This window comes from Ailuropoda melanoleuca, chromosome 8 (genome assembly GCF_002007445.2).
Source record: "Ailuropoda melanoleuca isolate Jingjing chromosome 8, ASM200744v2, whole genome shotgun sequence".
NCBI classification, from domain to species: Eukaryota; Metazoa; Chordata; class Mammalia; order Carnivora; family Ursidae; genus Ailuropoda; species Ailuropoda melanoleuca.
Window position 1 is genome coordinate 32,953,628 of NC_048225.1, and position 24,367 is coordinate 32,977,994.

Below are 24,367 nucleotides of genomic sequence, written 5' to 3' on the forward strand. Positions count from 1 at the left end.
CACATATAATTTAAATTTAAAAATTCTATGATTTCATCTTAACGGAAAATACAATTTTTAATACTTTATCAAATTTATAAGGTGTTAATTGAGAATTTTCATAGATCATCACCTACGTCTTTGATAATTATTGCTAAAAATTATGACAGAAGCAACAGAAATCTAGAGAAATTCTTTTTTCTAACTATGGGGTCCTTTTAAATCTTATCTGTCATTAAAAAATAAATTATATCCCTTATTTATATGAAAGTATAAGAATCATTAAAAATACAAAAGACAGGCAATGAAGCAAATCTGCATGTCTGGTTCAAATCATTAAAACATTAAGAACAGTCTGGTTTCTTATTCTTCATAAACTCAATTGCAAAAGCTTTTTGTAGTTCAAAATTTTCAACATAAATTATTTCCTAAAAAGCCACTGGTACACTGAATGTACCTCTACAAGTGTGTAAGATTAGCTCTCACATAATAAAAGAAAAATTAAAATGTATTAGCTTTAAATAATTCACAAGTATTACTCTGTTACTAAACACTATTCTGTTGCTTTTTTTTTCCTTCTTTTTCTTCTCTCTCTTTTTTCCCCCCTTTTTTTAAGGAAGGCAGAAAAATGGAGCAGAAAGGAGGAACAAAGCTTTCCTTATGAAAAAAAGCACTATCAGTACATACTTCTACAAAAAACCTAAACCCTAAAGACTTTTTGCACACATTGGGGCTACAGTTGATAAAACGACATTAAAATATTAAACACTGCAAAACGTCTCCTGTGATTGACTAATAAGCAGCTAACATGTGCTCTTTACTACATAATTTCAACAAGTCCTACTTAGTCTATCCTTAGGATGCTACAGCAACATCAAATTGTTATAAAATGTTTCAATATTATTCTCAACATTTCAATTATTAAATTGATAAAAGATAGGGTAGTCCTACACTTTAAAAATGTATTTTGATTTTTTATTTCCTTTTTATTTAATGATGCATATTTTCATATACTAAATGTCACTTTTTCATTTGTACCTTTTGATGTCTGTTAATATATGTGAACAATGTAAAATTTTATATAGTTCAGACTAGCTGCCTTGGTCATCAAGACTGAAATAGAAATGTGTCACCATTAAGAGTTTCATGGAAGTGGTACCTGTGCTTTATTGAGTAGCAATGAAAAATACTTTCTAATTTTATTTTTTTCAAAGAGTTGATCTACCACATACTGTTTAGTTTTGGAATACATTATGACATATATGTGTCACTCTAAACTGGTATTTGAACTTCCTTCTTTGACACCCTTTCTCTAAATAATATTAAGAAAATATTTCTGATACAATATTTGACTATTAGCAATTTATTATATAGATATTGATATAAATATTTAATCACAGCAAGTGGAAGTAATGCTTTCAAGAAACCACAAATCACTGAGGTTTTATGTAAAATATTAAACATCTGTTGAATGTTTTTAAAAGAGATTTACTGACATACAATGCAAATACCATATAATTACATTTAACATGTACGGTAAGTAGATTTTTAGTATATCCTAAGTTGTATAAACATCACAACAATATAATTTTAGAAAATTGTTCTCTCTCCAATTAGAAGTCTTATTTCCTTTAGCAGCCTTATAACATCTATTCCTCACTCAACTATGTCATAAGTCAAAACTAATTTACTTTATGTGATGACAGATGTGCCTATTCTGGACCTTTCATATGAGTGGAATCATAAAATACGCAGCATATTGTGACTGACTTCTTTAGCTTAGCATAATATTTTCAAGATTTATGCATGTTGTATTTAGTAATGATTTTTATCTATACCATGTGAAGATACCATAATCTGCATATCCAATCATCAGTTGAGGAAAACTTTGTTTTTACCTTTTTGTTCTTGTGAATAATCCTGCCATGAACATTAGTGTACACATTGCTGCATGGCCATTTGATATTATTTCTCATGAGTATATACCTAGGAGTGGAATTCCTGGGTTACATGTATTTATATTTGTAGGAAGTCACAACCTATTTTCTAGTGTTTGAAGCATTTTACATCCCCATCAGCAATGCATGAGTATACTAAATTTTCCACATTCCAAAGAACACGTTATTGTTTTTAATTATAGACATCCTAGTGGGTGTGATGGAGTTTCTCATTATGATTTTCATTTGCATTTTCCTAATCAGTAGTGAGATAGATCATATTTTCACTTTACTGGCCATTCATATATCTTCTTTGAACAATAGGTATTTGTGTCCTTTGCCCGCTTTTTATTTGGGTTCTTTGAATACTATTGAATTGCTAAAATTCTTTATAAATTGTACATACAAGTCCCTTGTATATGCAAATATTATTGACATATATTTCATTTCCTTCCTTTGGTTGACTTTTCACTTACTAGTGTTCCTTAAATATATAATTTTCTATTTAATTGTAAAATTTTATTTGTTTTGTTTTGTTTTAATTTAAATTCAATTAACATATAGTGTATTATTAGTTGCAGTGGTAGAGTTCGGTGATTCATCAGTCCTATATAATACCCAGTGCTCATTATATCACGTGCCCTCCTTAATGTCCATCACCCAGTTACCCCATCCTCCATCTTCTTCCCCTCCATCAGCCCTCAGTTTCTTTCCTGTGATTATGTCTCTTACAGATTGCTTCCCTCTCAGGTTTAGTTTTTTTTTTTTCTCTCCCTTTGCCTATGATCCTCTGTTTCATTTCTTAAATTCCACATATGAATGTGATCATATGATAATTGTCTTTCTCTGATTGACTTATTTTGCTCAGCATTACGTGCTCTAATTACATCTACATCATTGAAAATGGCAAGATTTCATTTTTTTGATGGCTGAGTAGTAATCCATTGTATATATCTTCTTTATCCATTCACCTCTTGATGGACATTTCAGCTCTTTCCATAGTTTGGCTATTTTGGACATTGCTGCTGTAAACATTGGGGTGCAGGTGCCCCTTCAGATCAGTACATTTGTATCATTGGGGTAAATACCCAGTAGTGCAATTGCTGGGCCATAAGGTAGCTCAATTTTCAACTTTTTGAGGAACCTCCACACTGTTTTCCAGAGTGGCTGGAATTCCCACCTACAGTGTGAGAGAGTTCTGCTTTCCCTGCATCCTCACCAACATCTGTCACTTTCTGACTTGTTAACTTTAGCTATTCTGAGTGGTGTAAGGTGATATCTCATTGTGCTTTTGATTTGTATTTTCCTGATGCCAAGTGATGTGGAGCGTTTTTTCATGTGTTTGTTGGCCATTTGTATGTCTTCCTTGGAGAAACTTCTGTTCATGTCTTTTGCCCATTTCTTGATTGTATTATTTGTTCTTTAGGTGTTGAGTTTGATACATTCTTTACAGGTTTTAGATACTAGCCCATTATCTGATAATATATTTGCAAATAGGGGCCCAAAGGTGGCTCAGTTATTAATCATCTGCCTTTGGCTCAAGTCATGATCCCGGGGTCCTGGGATCAAGCCCCAGGTCAGGCTCCCTTGCTCAGGGGGGAGCCTGATTCTCCCTCTCTCCTCTGCTCATGCTCTTTCTCTTGTCATCTCTCTCTCAAAAAAAAAAAAAAACATATTAAAAAAAAGGTACTTGCAAATATCTTCTCCCATTTTGTCTGTTGTCTTTTGGTTTTGTTGACTATTTCCTTTGCTGTGCAAAAGCTTTTTAACCTGAGGAAGTCCCAGTAGTTCATTTTTGCCTTTGTTTCCCTTGCATTTGGAGACGTGTCTAGAAAGAAGTTGATGCGGCCGAGGTCACAGAAGTTGTTGACTGTGTTCTCCTCTAGGATTTTGATGGATTCCTGTCTCCCATTTAGGTCTTTCATCCATTTTGAGTCTATTTTTGTGTATGGTATAAGAAGATGGTCCACTTTCATTTTTCTGCATGTAGCTGTCCAATTTTCCCAACACCATTTGTTGAAGAGACTGTCTTTCCCCCCATCCCCCCCACTGGGTATTCTTTCCTGCTTTGTTGATTAGTTGCCCATAGAGTTGAGGGTCCATTTCTGGGTTCTCTATTCTGTTCCATTGATCTGTGTCTGTTTTTGTGCCAGTACCATATTGTCTTGATGATTATAGCTTTGTAATAGAACTTGAAGTCCAGGAATTGTGATGCCTCCAGCTTTGGTTTTCTTTTTAAACCTTCCTTTGGCTACTCAGCGTCTTTTCTGGTTCCATACAAATTTTAGCATTACTTGTTACAGCTCTTTGAAAAAAGTAGATGGTATTTTGATAGGATTATACTAAACATATAGATTGCTCTACATAACATAGCTATTTTAACAATATCTGTTCTTCCAATCCATGAGCATGGAATGTTTTTCCATTTCTTTGTGTCTTCCTCAATTTCATTCATGAGTGTTCCAGAGTTTTCTGAGTACAGATCCTTTCCCCTTTGGTGAGGCTTATTCCGAGGTATCTTATGGGTTTTAGTGCAACTGTAAATGGGATCAATTCCTTAATTTCTCTTTCTTCAATCACATTGCTAGTGTATAGAACTGCAACTGATTTATGTGCATTGGTTTTATATCCTGCCATGTTGCTGAATTGCTGTATAAGTTCTAGCAATTTTGGGGTGGAGTCTTTTGGGTGTTCCAAGTAGAGAGTATCATGTGTTCTGTGAAGAGTGAGTTTGACTTCTTCTTTGGCAATTTGAGTGCCATTGATTTATTTTTGTTTTCTGACTGCTGAGGCTAGGACTTCTTTTACTATGTTGAACAACAGTGCTGAGGGTGGATAGCCCTGTCATATTCCTGACCTTAGGGGTAAAGCTCTCAGTTTTTCCTCATTGAGAATGATATTCGCTGTGGGCTTTTTTAGTGGCCTTTATGATATTGAGGTATGTACCCTCTGTCCCTACACTGTGAATAGTTTTAATCAAGAAAGAATGTTATACTTTGTCAAATGCTTTTTCTGCATACCATTGAGAGGATCATACCATTCTTTTCCTTTCTTTTATTTGTGTAGTTTATCACCTTTATTGATTTGTAGATGTTGAACCAACCTTGCAACCCCAGAATAAATCCCACTTGGTCATGTTGAATAATCTTTTTAATGTACTGTTGGATCATATTGCCTTGTCTTCATGAGAATTTTTGCATCTGTGTTCATCTTGGATATTTGTCTGTAATTCTCCTTTTTGGTGGTTCTTTGTCTGGTTTTGGGATCAAGGTAATGCTGGCCTCATAGAAAGAGTTTGGAAGTTTCCTTCCTTTTCCATTGTTTGAAACAACTTCAGTAAAATAGGTATTATTTCTTCTTTAAATATGTGGTAGAATTCCCTTGGGAAGCCATCTAGCTCTGAACTGTTGTTTGTTGGAAGATTTTAGATTACTGCTTCAATTTCCTTGCTGGTTATGGGTCTGTTTGGGTTTTCTATTTCTTTATGGTTCAACTTTGGTAGTTTAAACATCTCTAGGAATGCATCTATTACTTCCAGAATATCTAATTTGTTGGCATATAGTGCTCATAATATGTTCTTATATTTGTTTATATTTTTTCAGTGTTGGTTGTGATCTCTCCTCTTTCGTTTATGTTTTCATTTAGTTTGGGTCCTTTGTCTTTTTTTGATAAGTCTGGCCAGTGGTTTATCAATCTTTTTAATTCTTTCCAAGAACCAGATCCCAGTTTTGTTGATCTGTTGTACTGTTCTTTTGGTTCCTATTTCATTGATTTCTGCTCTAATCTTTTTAATTCTCTTCTTTTGCTGGGTTTAGGCTTTATTTGCTCTTTTTAAAAAATAATTTATTTATTTATTTGACAGAGAGAGACAGTGAGAGAAGGAACACAAACAGGGGGAGAGGGAGAGTGAGAAGCAGGCTTCCTGCTGAGCAGGGAGCCCAATTCGGGGCTTGATCCCAGGACCCTGGGATAATGACCTGAGCCAAAGGCAGATGTTTAATGACTGAGCCACCCAGGCACCCCATATTTGCTCTTCTTTCTCTAGCTCCATTAGGTGTAAGGTTAGGTTTCACATTTGAGACCTTTCTTGATTCTTGAGAAAGGCCTGTATTGCTATATAATGCCCTCTTTGGACTGCTTATGCTGCATCCCAAAGGTTTTGAACAGTTGTGCTTTCATTTTCATGCATTTCCATGAAGTTTAAGTTCTGTTTTTTAAATTTCCTGGTTGACCCATTTGTTCTTTGGTAGGATGTCTTTTAACCTCCATGTATTTGAGTTCTTTCCAACTTTCCTCTTGTGATTGAATTCAAGTTTCAAAGCATTGTGGTCAAAAAATATGCAGGGAATGATCCCAATCATTTGGTACCAGTTTGATCTATTCCAGAGAATGTTCCATGTGCACTCAAGAAGAATGTGTATTCTGTTGCTTTGGGATGAAATGTTCTGAATATATCTGTGAAGTCCATCTGGTCCAGTGTGTCATTCAAACCCTTCATTTCCTTGTTGATCTTCTGTGCAGCTGATCTGTCCATTGCAGCGAGGGAAGTGTTAAAGTCCCCTACTACTACTGTATTATTGTCGATGTGTTTCTTTGATATTGTTATTAATTGGCTTATGTATTTGGCTGCTCCCATGTTAGAGGCATAAGCACTTATAATTGTTAGATTTTCCTTAGATAGAACCTTTAATTATGATATAGTGTCCTTCCTCATCTCTTATTACAGTCTTTGGTTTAAAATCTAATTTGTCTGATATAAGGATTGCCACCCCAGCTTTCTTTTGAGGTCCATTAGCATGATAAATTGTTTTCCATCCCTTCACTTTCAATCTGGAGGTGTATTTGGGTCTAAAATGAGTCTTTTGCAGTCAGCATATCAATGGGTATTGCTTTTTATCCAATCGGATACCCTGTGTCTCTTGATTTGGGTTTTTTAACCCATTTACATTCAGAATACTGTTGAAAGATATGAATGTAGTGCCATTGTATTGCTTGTAAATGACTGTTACTGAATATTGTCTCTGTTTCTTTCTGGTCTATGTTACTTTTGGGTTTTCTCTTTGTTTAGAGGATCCCTGTTAATATTTCCTGTGGGCTGGTCTGGTGATCACAAATTCATTTAGTTTCTGTTTGTCCTGGAAGCTTTTTGTCACTCTTTCTATTCTGAATGTCATCTTAGCTGGATGACGTATTCTTGGCTGCATATTTTTCTCCTTAGCACACTGAATATATCATGCCAGTCCTTTCCAGCCTACCAGTTCTGGTGGCTAGGTCTGCTGCCAGTCTAATGCTTCTACCCTTGTAGGTTACAGACCTCTTGTCCTGAGTTGCTTTCAGGATTTTCTCTTTGTCTCAGAGATTTGTAAGTTTCACTATGATATGTTGGGGTGCTGTCCTGTTATGGATTTTCAGGGGGGTTTGCTTTGTCTCCTGGACTTTAATGCCTCTTTCCTTCCCCAGATTGGGAAGGTCTGTGATATAATTTGCTTCAATATGTCTTCTGCCCTTCTCTCTCTTTCCTCTTCTTCTGGGATCCCAAATATTATAATATTGTTCTGCTTTATGGTATCACTTATCTGTTGAATCCTCCCCTCGTGATCCAGTTGCTGTTTATCTCTCTTTTTCTCAGCTTCTTTTTCTCCATCATTTGGTCTTCTATATCACTAATTCTCTCTTCTGCATCATTTATCCTAGGAGTTAGATCCTCCATTTTTTATTGCATCTCATTAATAGCCTTTTTGATTTTGACTTGGTTAGATTTTAGTCCTTTTATTTCCTCAGAAAGGGATTCTTTAATGTCTTATATACTTTTTTCAAGTCCAGGTTGTATTTTTATAATCATTATTCTGAATTCTAGTTCCAACATCTTACTAATGTCCATATTGATTAGGTCCCTGACAATCAGTACTGCCTCTTGTTCTCTTTTTTGAGGTGATTTTTTCCATCTTGTTATTTTGTCCAGAGAAGAATAGATGAACAAGAGAATAAAATACTAAAATGGCAACAATGACTCCAGAGAACTATACACTAAACAAATCAGAAGAGACCTGAAAATGAAAAAAAATAAAAAAAATTAATAAAAATTTTAAAAAATAAAAAGAAAGGCAATATATTCAGATGGGTGGACAGACCAGGCCACACTGGATCCTTTGTGTATTTCAGTGTGTTTGTTAGAAAATTAGATCCCAAAATTGTAAAGAAAGGAAAACTTATATATGTATAAAAATAAAATTGAATAAAATGAAAAGTTTGAATGTATCTGTAAAATTGAAAATTAAAAGAGAAAAAAACCCAAAAAACATAAACAGGTGAACAGAACAGAGCAATACACTATATCCTTGGTATATTTTGATCTGTTTGTTAGAAGAAAGTGTACCCCAGAATTGTAAAGAAAGAAAAACTTTATGTATATATTAAAAATATATATTATATATTATAAAATATATAAAATTTATATGTATAAATTATATATAAATGTATACAAAAATAAAATACAATGAAAGAATGTAACTGTAAAATTGAAAAAGACTTATAAAAAAGAATTGATAAAATAAGAACTTGGTTAAAAAGTAAAGACAAGGAAATATTGAAATTGAAAGACTAAAGAATCATGAGAAAATAACCATGAATTCTATATACTAGTTTCCCCTAGCACTAGAGTTTTGCAGTTCTGTGTGATCCTTAAACTTGGTCTTAGCTGGATGTTCTTGCTTATCTTATGGGGGAGGGGCCTGTTACACTTATTCTCAGGTGTCTTTGCCCCAGTCAGAATTGCACCACCCTTGCCAGAGGGCCAGGATAGGTATCAGCTCTGGATAGCTCTATGTGGCTTTTTTTTCCCCTGAAGGCTTTCCACAAGGCTTTAGAGGATGAGAATAAAAATGGCAGCCTCCCAATCTCCAGCCATGGAGCCAAAAGCTCATGCCCCCCCCACTCCTCAGTGCACCCTCAGGGAAAAGCAGTCAATAATTCCTGTCTCCCTGGTCTCCATCTGCACTCTGTGCTCACCCAGACTGTGACAAAGTGTTTCTATCTCAGGCACATGACCCCACTTTGACTCTCCAAACCCTGCAGACTCCTGTGGCGTGCACCTTGCCACTCCTCCTGGGGGAAGATGGGGGATCTTGCTGCTGTTCTGCTGATTGCTGGATCCCTGCTTGGACAGCAGTCACCTGCCTGTATGTGGTTTGTGGTTTATGGCACGGCAACACCGAGCTGAAAGACCACTCCTGGGCTTGCAGATTGCATCTGGCTTCCCTGTTCTGATAACTGGGAACTCTGCCACACTCAGGCACCCTCATTCTTTCTGTGACCCCTGGGATCCTGAGACCACACTGTCTCACCCAGGATTCCAACCCGCTTTGCCACCTGAGCACTTTTCAAGCAGGGATGTCCCTCACTGGAGCAGACTTCTAAAAATTCTGATTTTGTGCTCTGCTGTTGTATCACTTTTTGGTAGCTGGCTTACAGAGGTTCCCTCCATTCCCCCCCCCCNGGTTCCCTCCCCTTCCCCCCCCCCCCGCATGGTTTATCTTTCAGTATATCCCCTCAGATTCACATCTCCGTGCTCCCTACCTTACAAAAAGTGGTCACTTTTCTATTTGTAGAATTGCAGCAATTCTTTTCTTAGATCTCTGGTTGAGTTCGCAGGTGTTCAGAATGATTTGATGACTCTTTAGCTGAATTCCTGGGACCAGATAAAACTAATGTCTCCTCCTCCTCCACCATTTTAGCTCCTACTACAAAACTGATATTTTTAAAACAATTTTGATGAAGTCCACTTTATTTATTTATTTATTTTATTTTGTTGCCACGCTTTTGGTGTCTTATATTATAATCCACATTCTATCCAATGTCATACAAATTTTCCCCTATGTTTTCTTCTGCCAGTTCTTTCTCTTAAATTTAGATCTAGAGCTCATTTTTTGTTAATTTTTAAATGGTGAAAGATAGAAATTCAAATAATTCTTTTACTTGTGGACATATAATTATCCTAATACTATTTATTAAATAAACTATTTCTCTTCATTTAATTGTTTCCTTACTCTTGTCCAAAATCAATTAACCATTTATTTCTGATCTCAAGTCTGTTCTATTAATTTACATATCTGCCATCATGCCAATACCACAATATTTTGATTATTGTAGCTTTGTAGTAAATGTTGGAATTGGAAGTCCTCCAACATTGTTCTTCTGTATAAGGACTATTTTGGCTATTTTGGGTCCCTTATAATTTCATATGAACTTTATAATCAGCTTGTCAATTTCTTCAAAAGAGGTAGCTGGAATTTTTAAAGAAATTGTTTTGAATCTGTAAATCACTTTGGGTAGTGTTGTCATTGTGATAGTTAATTTTACAGGTCAACCTGACTGGATCATGGGATGCCCAAATATCTGATTAAGTATTATTTCTGAGTGTGTGAGGGTGTTTCTGGAAGAGATTAGCATTTTAATTGGTAGACTGAGTATAAGGAATTGCACTCCCCAGTGCAAGCATGCATCATCTGGTCCACTGAGGATCTGAATAGAACAAAAAGGTAGAAAAAGGGTGGATTCTATCTTTCTCTCTGACTGGTTGAGTTTGGGCATATAACTTCTGTCCTCAGAATTCCTGAATCTCAGGTCTTCTGACTTAGACTGGACTCTATATCACTGGCTTTCTACCTCTCAAGCTTTCATACTACACCGTTGGCCTTCTTTGGTCTCCAGCTTGTGGTGAGCAGGTTATTAGACCTCTCAGCCTCCATAGCTGGGTAAGCTAATACCTTAAAATAAATCCTTTTATAATGAAATTATATATTTATTTCTTTATGTATATATATATACATATATGTAATCTATATAAATATACAAATATATATAAATTTATATATATATACATATACATATATGTATTTTTTTATATGTACATAAAATCTCCTATTGGTTCTGTTCTCTGGAGAACTTGACTGATACAGCTGTCTTAACAATGTCAAATCTTCCAATCCATGAACATGTGATGTTTTTACTGTGTTTAGGTCTTTAATTTCTTTCAACAATGTTTCATTGTTTTTAGTACACAAATCTTGTACTTTTGTTAAATGTATCCTAGATATTTTATTTTTTTGGTGTGTTGTAGGTGGAATTATTTTCTTAATTACATTTTTCAGTTGTTCAAGTGTATGGAAATGAAATTTGTGTATGATTGATCTTGGATCATGCTTCTCTGTTGATCCTGCATTTATTAGTTCTAATAGTTGATTAATGTATACCTGATGATTTTTTATACATAAAATCATGTTATCAACAAATAGGGATAGTTTTATTTTTTCCTTTCCCATCTGGATTCCTTGTATTTCTTTTTTCTTGCTTAACATATCTGGCTAGGACCTCGAAGAATATAGACTTGTAAAGTGTTCATGTATCTGATAGCATAAAGATGGGACTGGGGAACACAATATTCACTATAACTATCATAGTACAAACCACAGTCAATTATGACCAGAATTATAGTAGCTTTCATTATAATATCCCACTATTCTTTCCTCTCACATGCCAAACCACCTGAAACATGCCAAGGTGATTCTACAGAGCCATAAATTTGGGCATGTCATGTAAAAAAAAAATGGCTTCCCAATGTAAAAATTTGAATTTGTGCTATATGTAAAGAATGATTTAGCTTGATAGTAATTCTGAGATCATGTGGGTAAAAGCAAATAATAAAAATATATATATTTATAACATTATAACAATAATATTAAGCACAGGATCTCACATATATTAACTAGGTACCAATTAACATGTACTGCAACTTCAGTGACTGAATTGCTCCTCACAACTTGACGAGGTAAGTGCTGTTTATCATTATGTTTATTTATAGATGAGTAGAATAAACATGAAGAACTTAAGGTCCTATGTGACAGAATTCAAACTCAGATTTGTCTAATTTAAAAATCTCCTGAAAAAAAAAGTCCCATGTGATAATAACAACACCAATTGCAATGGATAGTTGAAGTTTACAATTATTTCATTTGATTCTCAAAATATTGTGAAATAATGTATAACAAAGGCTCAAAATGTCTAAGTGATGTGTCCAATGTCTATAGAAAATACTAAATAGTTTAAGACAAAAGTTGCTTTTCTAATCAATAAATGCAATCATTTCAATTTTTAATTTTGTTATTCAATAGTGTATGAAACCTTTCACCTGTAGGTCATTATTTTCTTTATCCAAGCCAAGTTAATGATGTGTAAAATTGATCTTTGGAAGCTAACGGGATTTATTATTAATGAGGCAGTATATGGTTTTGATGCTAAGAACACAGGCTTTGCTATTAGAAAGCCTGTACAACCTTGAATAAAATATTCCATTCCCCCTTCCCTAATATGCAAAATGATGTAAAATGGGAATAAAAATATGACCTGTTAGTGATGTTGTGGGAGACTCAAAGAGATAATATATGCTAAAATTTGGCACGCTTGCTGACACATAACATAGCCTGGTTGGATGATAAATTTTAATAATGGTTAAATAATAAGGTAAGATGGGGTGAAAATAAAGTAGGATTGCTATTTTTATAACTCATTCAATAAACACACATTAAATATCTCTTACTTGTTGGCAGTTGTGGCCAAAATGGGAAAATAAAATGAAAAATTCTCTTTATTCTTTGCAGAATTTAAAGTAAGACAAACAAAATGCAAGCATATTTCTAAATGTAATACATGCTGATAGGTGCTATAAATTAATGTATAAACAAGAGCATGACTAGTTATGAAGGAGATAAGGATGGTTTTGAATGAAGTGATGGCCTTTAAGATGGGTTCAAGGTGCAAGGAGTTTATTATGTTTTATATGAGAAAGCATGCATTCTAACTTGAGTAGCATTGATGAAGTGTCATAAATAATGAGGGTATTATCATAGAATAGCTAGAGTGAAGAAATAAAAATAGGAATTGTCAAGAATTTAGAATCAGGAATAGGAATTTAGAAGCAGATCTTAATGCCCTTAAATACTTTTCTTAGGAGCCTGAAGTTTAGCTGTGGGCAAAGGTGAAATACCAAAAGTCATGCACCAAGTAAATGATTTTTCACAAAGATAAGTCTTGTGGAATGTGAGTGTATTAAAGTTAGGAGACACTGGTGAAAGGAAAAGCTAGATAAAGCCTATCTAAATAGTACAGGAAATAGATGAGAATAGGAATTATGATATTAATAATGGATTTGTAGAGAGGTAATGAATTTGATAGATATTTAGGATTTATTTGTAACTTGATTTAATGTCTTATTGGATTTGGAGACTGATCATAGTGAATATGTGACTGGCATCAGATTTTCTTGTTCAGGAAGTTAAATGACTGATGATGCCATTTAATCCTATTTTAAGGGAGTATTTATTGAAAGCCAACAGATTAATGAGTTTGTTTGAACTATGTTGATTTTCACATACTTCTGGGATAGTCACCAAAGATATCTAGTGTGCATTTGGAAATACAATAATAAAATGTAGAATGAACATTGGAGTTGGAAATACATATAGACAGCTGTTAGTATAATGTAGTTGCAGCATGGAAATGAAGGATACTGATCAGGCAGGATGCATAGGAAATCATGACAGAATCTAACATAAAGCTACACAAAATACGCCAGTGCTGCTTCTTTTTTCCATTGATCATTCCAATTATGTATATGTTGTGGTACAAGATCAATCTTAGCCTGTAGAATTGGATTCAACTATCCTAAAGAAGAGAAAATTTTCACCAGTGCTTTTGCAAACAAACAAACAAACAAATAAAATAGAAAATTTTCAGTTCTCTCCTTTCTCCTTCTTTCAAATATTTGGCAAGCAGTTTCCTTAATATTCATACTTTTCATATATATTTCTGAAATATAAACTATACTAGTGATAACAATACAGCATAAGTATACTTAGTGTTTTCCCAGATGAGTATTTTAAAATGCCCACATTCCAAGCATTTGTATTTCCTGAACCAATTTAAAAAAAAATGCACATACATACATTCTTACACAAACACTTCTGGGATTCTGGGACAGCCATAAAATTGGAAATTTAATTTTGCCAAGTATGAATACTAAAGGGAAAAAAGCATGAGGTAAACTGAAAATCTGACATCCACTTTGGTGATCGTTGTGCAAAAAACATTTTAATATTCCAAAGAGAAGGCATTAACTCAAGATTAGAAGAGTTCTTCTCAGGAAAGGGCAATTATAATTTGTAAATTGACAGAAGACTTTTAGTTTTACTCATCTTATAGTTTGAATACCTTTCCAAGGGTAAGACTTTTGGTGTTCTTTCTGTGGGGAATCCTCCATAGTGCTTTTGCTGTTTTGTCCTTGACGATAGCTTCTCCAAAACTGAAAATGTATTCATCTATAAATATCCAATCTACATAAAAATAATGAGCTCACCATTTCAATTTTTTTTTGGTTTTGTTTTATTCATTGTTGTTTCTGTTGCTGCTGTTGTTGTTTTGTATTTCTTAGGAAATATATTATGGCCTCTAACCTGATGAAATAATTTTACTAACACTTCTTCATAGTCACGACTGTGACTTATTTTAACCTTTTGCTTATGTATAATTAGTTCACTACATAAAAAATTCTTTGAAGATGTTCATATGGCTCAATTTGTATTCTCTTTAGTGCCTATAACAATAAGTTTTAAATTGAAAGATAATTTCTTTCTTAGAAAAGCAAACAGGATATTCATTGCTTGCAGATATGGTCTATAAGAAATATTTAATATTCTTCAGGAAGAAGAAATATGATATAGGTCAAAAATCTGCATCTAATTAAAGAAATAAAGAGTGTTGAATATGGGGGTAAAATAAAATCATTTATATGTTATTCTTAATTGCCTTAGTCTTTTTTTCAAGATTCTATTTATTTATTTTAGAGACAGAATGAGAAAGCAAGAGAGAGAGAGCACAGCTGGGGTAGGGGAAGAGGAAGAGGGAGAAGCAGACTCCCTGCTGAGCAGGGAGCCTAATGTGGGGCTCCATCCCAGGACCCTGGGATCCTGACCTGCCAAAGGCAAATGCTTAACTGACTGAACCACCCAGGTGCCCCAGAAGACTAACTCTTAAAATCAAATTAGTAGTTTTGTGTGTATATACATTTACAGCATTACAGAATAATGAAATGTATGAGAATAATAACACAAAAGCAAGAAGGAGAAAGAGATAATATAACATTATAAGGTTCTTAAACATATATGTAGCATGAGAATATCATTTAAAAGTACATATAGATTATAAAAAATGTATATTACTAGTATTTGGAAAACTAAATAATAAAGAAAAACAAATGGCCCAACTTAAAAATAAAAGGCCAAAATATTTTAGCAGAAATTTCATAAAAATGTTTGGGGGATGGCAAATAAACATGTGGACATGTTCAATGATATTAATCATTAGGGAAATAAATGCAAAACAAAATATATTTAATAATCCTGCATTGTTAGTAAAAATATATAATGGTGCTACTTTACTATTTAAGAACAGTTTGCCAATATAAATTTATCATATAAGAAATAGAAATTTCCTAATGGTGGAAAAAAGACCTTCAAATATCTGCTCCTCCATAAAGCAATGAGAGCATTGGCCCAAACTGTCAAAATAATATTTTTTTCCAAGCTTAATAATTAACCAAAAACTTGTTCATAAAATATTTACAAAAATGGTGGAATCTCAGGATAAACACTGATTTTTTTTTTTGCATTTTGACATTATTCCTTTAACAAAAGGTCATATATACATGCAATGAAATACTATTAAGCAATAAAAAGGGATAAAGTATTGATACTATGTTACAATATGGATGAAACTCAAAAATATGTTAATTTAAAGTAAGCAGACACAGAATGTCCGGTGGCAGAGTTGGTTGAGCACCTGACTCGGTTTAGCCTCAGGTCATGATTTTAGGATTGTGAGATTGAGCCCTGCCTTGGGCTCTTTTTCAGTCCAGAGTATGCTTGGATTTCTCTCTCCTTCTTCCTGTGTCCCTCACCCCAACTCTCTCTCTCTCTCAAATAAATAAACAAATCTTGAAAAAAATAAAGAAATTAAGGGGCATCTGTGTGGTTCAGTCAGTTAAGCATCTGCCTTCCAATCAGGTCATGATCTTGGGCTCCTGGGATTGAGCCCCACATTGGGCACCCTGCTTAGTGGGGAGTCTGCTTCTCCATTTCCATCTGTCCCTCCCCCTGCTTGTTCTGTCTCTCTCTCTCTCAAATAAATCTTAAAAAAAAAAAAAAGGAAAGTAGGCAGAGACAAAAGATTACATATGATTCCATTTCTATGAAATGTCAATAAAAAGTCAATCTGTAAATTCAGAAAGTTGATTGTCATTTGTCTAGGGCAGAAGGTGGTAACAGGGAATGATTGTAAAATGCATAAGGGATTGGAGGGGGCAGTTATAGAAATTGGATTGTGGCAATGGTTGCACAACTTTGTAAATTTACTAAAATTCACTGATGTGTATACTTAAAATTAGTGTATTGTGTGGTCCGTAATTATATATCAATAAAGTTCTCAACAATAATACACACATACATGCACATACATATTGCAATACCATTGCCAACTACTAGAATGTGTATGTTTAAAAAGAGCGGGCATACTAAGCATTGGTAAGGATATGGAGAAACTCTCATGCTTCTAGTGAAATATAAATATTACAACATCTGTAGAAAATATATTGCCTTTTTTAAAAAGTTGAATATACAGCTATCATATGATCCAGTCATTTAAGTTCTAGGTATTTACCCAAAAGAATTAAAACATATGTGCATATAAAAATTTATACTAGAATATTTGTAGAGCTTTATTTGTAATAAACCCAAATGGGAAACATCCAAATGAACATTAATGAAAAAAAAATTGATGAACATTTGATGGCATATTTTTCAATGGAACAATCCTCAACAACAACAACAACAAAAAATGAACTATTGATACGTGGTTACCATGAATGAATCTCAAAATAAGTATATTGAGTGGAAGAAATGACACAAAGAAGTATATACTGTATAATTTCATTTCTAAAAAATTCTAGAAAATTCAAACTATAGTGACAGATACAAATTGGTTGTTGCCTGAGAAATGTAGGAGTGGTGGGGAAAGGAGAAAATAGAGAATACAAATGGGTACAAAGAAACTTGGAATAATTAATATATTCACTATTTTTACTGTAATGATGGGTATATGCATTTGTCAAACCTTCTTAAAGACTAGGAACCCTTAGATTTCTAAAAGTTACACTAAATTGTTCAAGCACATCCAAAAAATGTCTTCAAAACCTTTCAGAAGTAGTGTTTCTTTCTCCCTCACTTTTGGCTACTGTTCATTATGTTGTAATTTATATTTTAAGCCTATCTTCAAAGTCGTATTATTTTCAACTACTACAGCTGTTCTTTCATCTGTTATTTGCCCTAGTTCTTTAGTTTAAAAATTTAGTACCTATTTATCCAATGTATTTAATTATCATGTTAAAAATTTTAAATGTTTTCAGATATCATATTATTTGATCTTCATGGGTGTTTAATTATAAAGAATATTAATATACATAGATTTTATTTTTGATCAGTAGATAAAATTTCTAAATATAAATATCAGTATTTTATAAACTCAACTGAGTCACATATCTATTGTTTTCCTTACATTTTATTCTTTCATCTTATTATTCTATGCTTTCATTGCCCATTAAACATTTAATAATATTAATTACAGTAATTTGTATTCTTACTGTTTTTCTGGTTATTTTTACCTATTATCACATAGGATTTTTATGATATTCTCCTGAAGAAGATATCATATCCTAATTTTATAGATGAGGAAATTGAGGCTCATTATAGTTGAAATAATGTTCTTCAGTTGACATGAAGGATACGTATTTAGTTTGGTTTGATTTGAAGATTAGGGCTACTAAATTCTAAGGTATTATTATACCATTTTAACTCTTTCTTGCAATGATAAACTGTATTTCTACTCTCCAAAACATTGGCTTTCTTGTCATATCATGATTTTTTTTTTGTAGATTTCCTTCTGCTTTGGGATAGTATTTTTCAGTTTTTTTAAAACATAATCTTGGCCAAATGATCTCCAAAGTACTTTTCTATTTGATATTCATCACTATCAATGAACTCTCCTTACCCCCTTATACCTCCTCTCTTTTCAATAGCCTTCTCCTACCTATTTTTCTCTCATACTTCTGATCATTCTACTGTTTTTCTCCATGTGTTTGCTATGTGAGAGTCTGGTTTCTTCTAAAAAATCTTTCAGCCTCAGAATGATCTATTTAATTTTCCCGTTCTTTCAAATTATCAAATTTATAGTCCTCTCTGTTCTTTACTTCAATATACCAGCTACCATAGTAAGTGACATATTTTTCTTAATTGATGATGAAAATACTGAAATAAAACACTTATACAATAACTTAGGAGCCAGTCACTGTTTTAAGTGCTTCACACATTTTTATGTATTTTAATCCTACAGTACACCTATGAAAATAGATAATACAACCAGCCCCAACTTTATGTGAGAAAAATATGAACAATTATACATATTACCCCAAATCACCATGTTAGTAAGTGAAGCTGGGTTTAAATTCAAGCAGATGCCTCCAGATTCTGTGTGACTAATGTCTTTGTTATACTGACTCTCATTAATGGAAGAATGTATTTTTTTTAGCCTATTGTCAATTTTTCTTTTTCAAAAATAATGTTAGAGCACTTTGTGTCTATTTTTGTCTAGGAAGGTAGAATTTAAAGGCTGTTTTACAATTTTTTTTCTGAGTTCTAAAAAAATACTGATACTGAAATCAGTACCTTCCCCACAAAGACCCCAAAATGACCCCATCATATATACAAGTATATTAAGTTACAAGGATGATATCAAAGTCTCCCCCCTTACACTAGTTGCCCCCTTGTGTCCTTGTTATTCCAAGCAAATTTATTAGATTCTGCCTCTTTTTCCTTCCATTGGAGGCACACACATATAATATTCCAAAACACTAATGCCAGCAAATACATATTCTACCTTCCCTAATGGTGATTTTTGCAAACCTTCATTTGACAATATTCTTCCAAAATGTTTATATTCTTAGTTTTGTAAACTATATGCAGAATTGTCTCACCATTTTTTCTTCCATTTTTTTTCAAGATCGTTTCATCTTCTCCACTGTTAAAGCATATCATTTCTTTTTAATCTTGTTTTCTTCTGTTACACATTCAAAGCAAGGGTCAAGTTCTTCAAAACTTTTTTTTTATTTTTTTACCAAATCATCAGACATTTATAGAATTCAACATTGAGTGCTGTCAGAGGGGTGTTTCTTTTAATTGACAATCATATTGTTACATCAACTTTTAAACATTCAAAAGATTTTATTAAAAGATCAGAGAGAACAATAGCAAAATAGATCAACAGACATTACAAAGCATCAAGGCATCCAGTTCACACCTTGTAGACTTGGCTTGAGAATTTCAGATGCCTTCCTCTAGTGTCCCAAAATGACTGTGTTATAGATCCTTAATAGTTGGGTTGCATCTTTCCTGGAAAGGTGTGCACAACTAACTACACAGTCTCCTTTTTGACCGGCTTATCTAGTTCTTAAACTATCTGCAAGAAGGTAGCAATATTTAACATTCATACCTCACTGTGTGCTGACTAAACAATCTGACATTTCCAACATCAAGAATAATCCCATCCTCTGGGCCACCTGAGACATCACCTTTCACTCCCAAATTCAGACCTATGAGACACACTGCTTTTCAAGGTAAGTATATGTGTGTGTGTGAGTGTGTGTGTGTGTGTGTGTGACTCTTCTATGTTTAAGGGTATAAGATAAGTGACCTAGAATTATATTTTATTTATTTTGGAACTAATGGTATTAATGCCCTCTTTTCAATATATATTTATAATGTCAGAGGTATATGTATTTCCCCAGGAGAAGTTTAACTGAGTATTCTGTTACACCTAATAAGTATTGTTATGCACGTGTGAAACTTAATATTTAGAACTCTTCAGGACAATCTAAAATAAGAGAACAAAAGACAGAAAATTGAGGGAGAAAGAGGAGATTAAATCAGTACATAATGGGAAGTGTTGTGGTTATAGTGTCTTCCCTCCCCCATGGCATCGGAATAGTTAAGTCTAATAAAACTTTGAAATTCTTGATGAGTGTTTATATTGTTTTTACTGGAACTCCAGAGGTGTGGCTTACTTTCATCTTGGGTTAATATATTAAGAAATAAAACAGAAATCTGGAAAACTGTAACTTTAGAAGAAGAAAAAAAAAGAACAGGAGAAAATAAGCCAGTATGAATTAGCATAAGTGATGGGGGATTATTTAGGGCTCTCACTGATTATAGAATTATACTTTGATCTCTGAGAGACAATGTAACTTCCAAATTATGTCTGGTTTACGTGTATAATGTATAAGGTGCATATTATATATTCATATTGTATTTTATGAAATTCTAATATTCTAATTTACCTAGATATGTCATTCTTGGTCTATTCCAAACAACATATGAAAATAACCATAAAAATCTACTCATTAATCATCACCACTATTTGTTTTCCAAATGAGGTAATTAATGAAGATTTAATTACAAAGTTAAAAATATAAAAAAAATTCTTTCTAATGACACAAACAGGCAGTTAGCAACTTAGATACATGGGTTTTCTCAGCATTATGTCTCAGTATGTCTGAGGAACAAATAAAATTAGCTGAGAATTTTCAGGAATATATCTGTAGAGTCATAAATTTGAATTTAAAAACCTCACAGTTTCTTTTAATTAATTGCACAAAATAGCAGAAGGCTTGTTAAATTTTCCCAGAGAAACCAAATAAATAGTAAAATGTTAAACTATTTCTACCTATTGTGAGGGCTAGACTTGTCACAGGACAATTTCATCTTTTAGTTTTATCATCACTTTTGCTGGTTATTCTCATGTAATAACAAAAATCCAGCTCATTCTGCAGGGACCGTGGGGGGTGGGGAGTGGGTGGTGGTTGGAGAAGCTGTGGTGAGTGCTTGCATGCTTTGTTCTTTGTAGTCCCCAGGGTACTTGTGTATGCAAGTCTTGATCAGCTCTCTGAAACAGATGGAGTAGAAACCAATTCTTCCGGTAACACCTGGAAAAGTTGAAGTCTTAGATGTGAAGCCCAACTCCTTAACCACTCAGGGAGCATTTGGGAAGGGGGAGGGGTTCTCTCCTAATCACGTGACACTACCAGATGTGGATAGTTTTGTAAAACAGCATCTTCACTCATTCCACTTGTTTCTATGTGGCTGACTTCACACTTCCTAGGGCTGCCGTAGCCTCCCAATTAGCTTCTGAATTTGTCATGAAGGAAATTGATCTATGTGAGGAGAGTTGAAAGCTGTCTATTCAGCCATCTTGCTGACCCTGGGTAAATTATTTAAACTCTGTAAAATTCAGTATTATAGTGTACAAAGTGGCAACAATAACAACAACAACAACAACAACAATAATAATAATAATACTTACCTCAGAAGGTTGTTATGGAGATTAAAAGATCACTGAAACTCTTTAAGGCACTTGGCACAGTGTCTGACAAATAGTAAGTGTTCAAGGAATATGAAGTATTATTAGGTATCAATATTGACAGTGCTTAAGATATTAGCTCGATTATAACAGCTTTTGAATCCCTACTGTAGACATATAGTCTCTGAATGGACAGTAATGAATTGTTTCTTTTTCTTTCTCTTTATGTTGCATCAATTCTTCTCTATTTTTTTTCTGAAAATTAGTCTGCTGTGTAAATGACCAATCTGGTACCTAGTCCATTTTGTAGCTTTTATATTAGGAAATTCTTGGAGAAGAAATGTTTGGTTAGGGTTCGTATTGAATACCACATATTTCCTATTTGAGAAGAATTGCTTTTTCCATGAGTATACAGTGAAAAAGGAGACAAAGGGTAATCTAACTAACACTGACATTGTATGAAATCCAGATCAACCTAAGAAGAGGTTTAGAAATTATGTAACCTTAAGGCAAATGCCATACTAAACACCCATAAACTGCAGAAAGCTAGTTAGGACAAATGGTTTAGTGTGCAATCTAGAAAAATATCTAAGTTTTGTATCAAAATATGAACAATTTTATGTCAATGCAAGGAGTTTTTCACTATTGCTGTGAAGTGAAAGAACTAACTCACAGCTAATTAGATTCAGAAGCAGCAGGGAGAGATCAGGCATGGGATGAAAAAAAAATCCAGAAAAGTGTATTTTTCTGAACTCATCAACCTAATGGGAATGGAAGCCAATACAATTAAATTCCTTTAAAATGCACTAAAAAAACACTAGAATAGATCAATGAAACCAGGAGCCGGTTCTTTGAAAAATTAATAAAATTGATGAACCCCTAGCCACAATTATTAAAAGGTAAAGAGAAAGGACCCAAATAAATAAAATCACAAATGAGAGAAGAAAAATAACAACCAATGCCACAAAAATACAAATGATCATAATAAAATATTATTAAAAACTATATGCCAACAAATTGGACAAACTAGAAGAAATATATAAATTCTTAGAAACATATAACCTACCAAAACTGAAACAGGAAGAAATAGAAAACTTGAACAGACTAATAACCAGCAAAGGTTTAATCAGTAATCAAAAAACTCCCAACAAACAAAAGTCCAGGACTAGATGACTTCATAGGCGAATTCTACCAAACATTTAAGGAAGAGTTAATACGTATGCTTCTCAAACTATTCAAAAAAAAAAAAAAAAGGAAGGAAAACTTCCAAATTCATTCTATGAGGCAAGCATTATTCTGATACCAAAACCAGATAAACACTCCCCTAAAAACTCTGAAGAACATGGATGCAAAAATTCTTAATAGGAGCACTTGGGTGGCTCAGTTGGTCCACCCTTAGTTCTGGCTCATGCCATGATCTCAGGTTTGTGGGATTGAAGCCCATGTCAGGCTTTGTGCTCAGCAGGGAGTCTGCTTGAGCTTCTGTCTCTCCCTCTCCCTCTGACTCTCCCCTGACTTGTGCCCACTCTCTCTCTCTCTCTTGCTCTCAGAAGTAAATAAATAATCTTTAAAAAAAAATTTCAGTAAGGGATGACTGAGTGGCTCAGTTGGTTTAGCATTTGCCTTCGGCTCAGGTGATGATCCAAGGGTCCTGGGATCAAGTCCCACATCAGGCTTCCTGCTCAGTGGGGAATCTGCTTCTCCCTCTCCCTCTACCCCCCCCCCGCTTGTGCTCTCTCTCTCTCTCTTTTTCTATCTCTCAAATTTATAAATAAATAAATAAATAAATAATAATAATATTTTTAAAAATTCTCAATAAAATACTAGTAAACTGAATCCAGGAATATATTTAAAAATCATTCATGGGGATGACTGGGTAGCTCAGTTGGTTAAGCATCTGCCTTTGGCTCAGGTCATGATCTTGGGGTCCTGGGATTGAGTCCCACACTGAGGTCCTTGCTCAGCTCCTAGGAGCTAAGTGGGGAGCCTCCTCAACCCTCTGCCTAACACTCCTCCTGCTTGTGCTCTCTCTCTTCTCTCTGACAAATAATTGAATAAATCTTAAAAAAAATTATTTCACCATGATCAAGTGGGATTTATTCCTGAGTTACAAGTCTGGTTCAATTTTCACAAATCAATCAACATGATACACCACATTAATAAAAGAAAGGATAAGGGAGGGAAAAAGATGGCAGAGGGATAGGGGACATTTTTTCAGCTGGTCCCTTGACCCGAGCTGGATATCTACCAGATCATCCTGAACGCCCATGAAATCAGCCCGAGACATAGGAAGATACATCTGGAGCTCTACAAACAACTCCAGTGCTGAATATTGAGGTACAAAGCAGGAGCCATGAGTCCGCGCACAGATATCAGAAGATCGACGGAAGGGAGAGGGAGCTGCCGTGCTCTGGTGCCGGGAAGCAGTATCCACCTGCACTGGGGAGCAGGCCAGACTCACGGACTGGCACCTGGGAGAAAGCAGACTGAGACTGCAGGCCCGGGAAGGTGTGTGTGACCAGATTGAAAATCGAAGCACCGGAGCACACACTCGAACTAGAGTGAAACCAGGAGCTCCGGAGTGCATGCACGAACAGACTGAAAACCATCACTCTGGAGTGCACGTGAACCACACTAAAACAAGGAGCTCGCATGGGAACCAGGGAGGCAAGTGGTGTGAGAAGCACAGAGGGTAGAGACGAGTCGGCCCTGGAAGCAAAGCCTGGGAGAGTGGCTGTGGGGCACACAACCAGAGATGCTGTGGGGTTTTTAGCAACGCCAACAGAAACAGAGTTAAAGTGGCCAAGAGAGCTCAGTGGAGAGTGGACTGCGTTCTCTCTGCTCTGAGAGAGAGGATTGGATATGGCCACTGCTGCTCTGACTCGCAGAAGAGTCCCAGAAAGCCACCAGGGAAAGCCACCAGAGAACAAAAGCCCAGA

At 34.5% G+C, this 24,367-nt stretch overlaps 1 pseudogene; it reads right to left on the minus strand.

Annotated features, from left to right (window-relative positions):
* LOC100473198 overlaps nt 1-24,015 on the minus strand; it is a 32,188-nt pseudogene extending 8,173 nt beyond the window's left edge.
* Nucleotides 24,016-24,367: the final 352 nt, after the last annotated feature.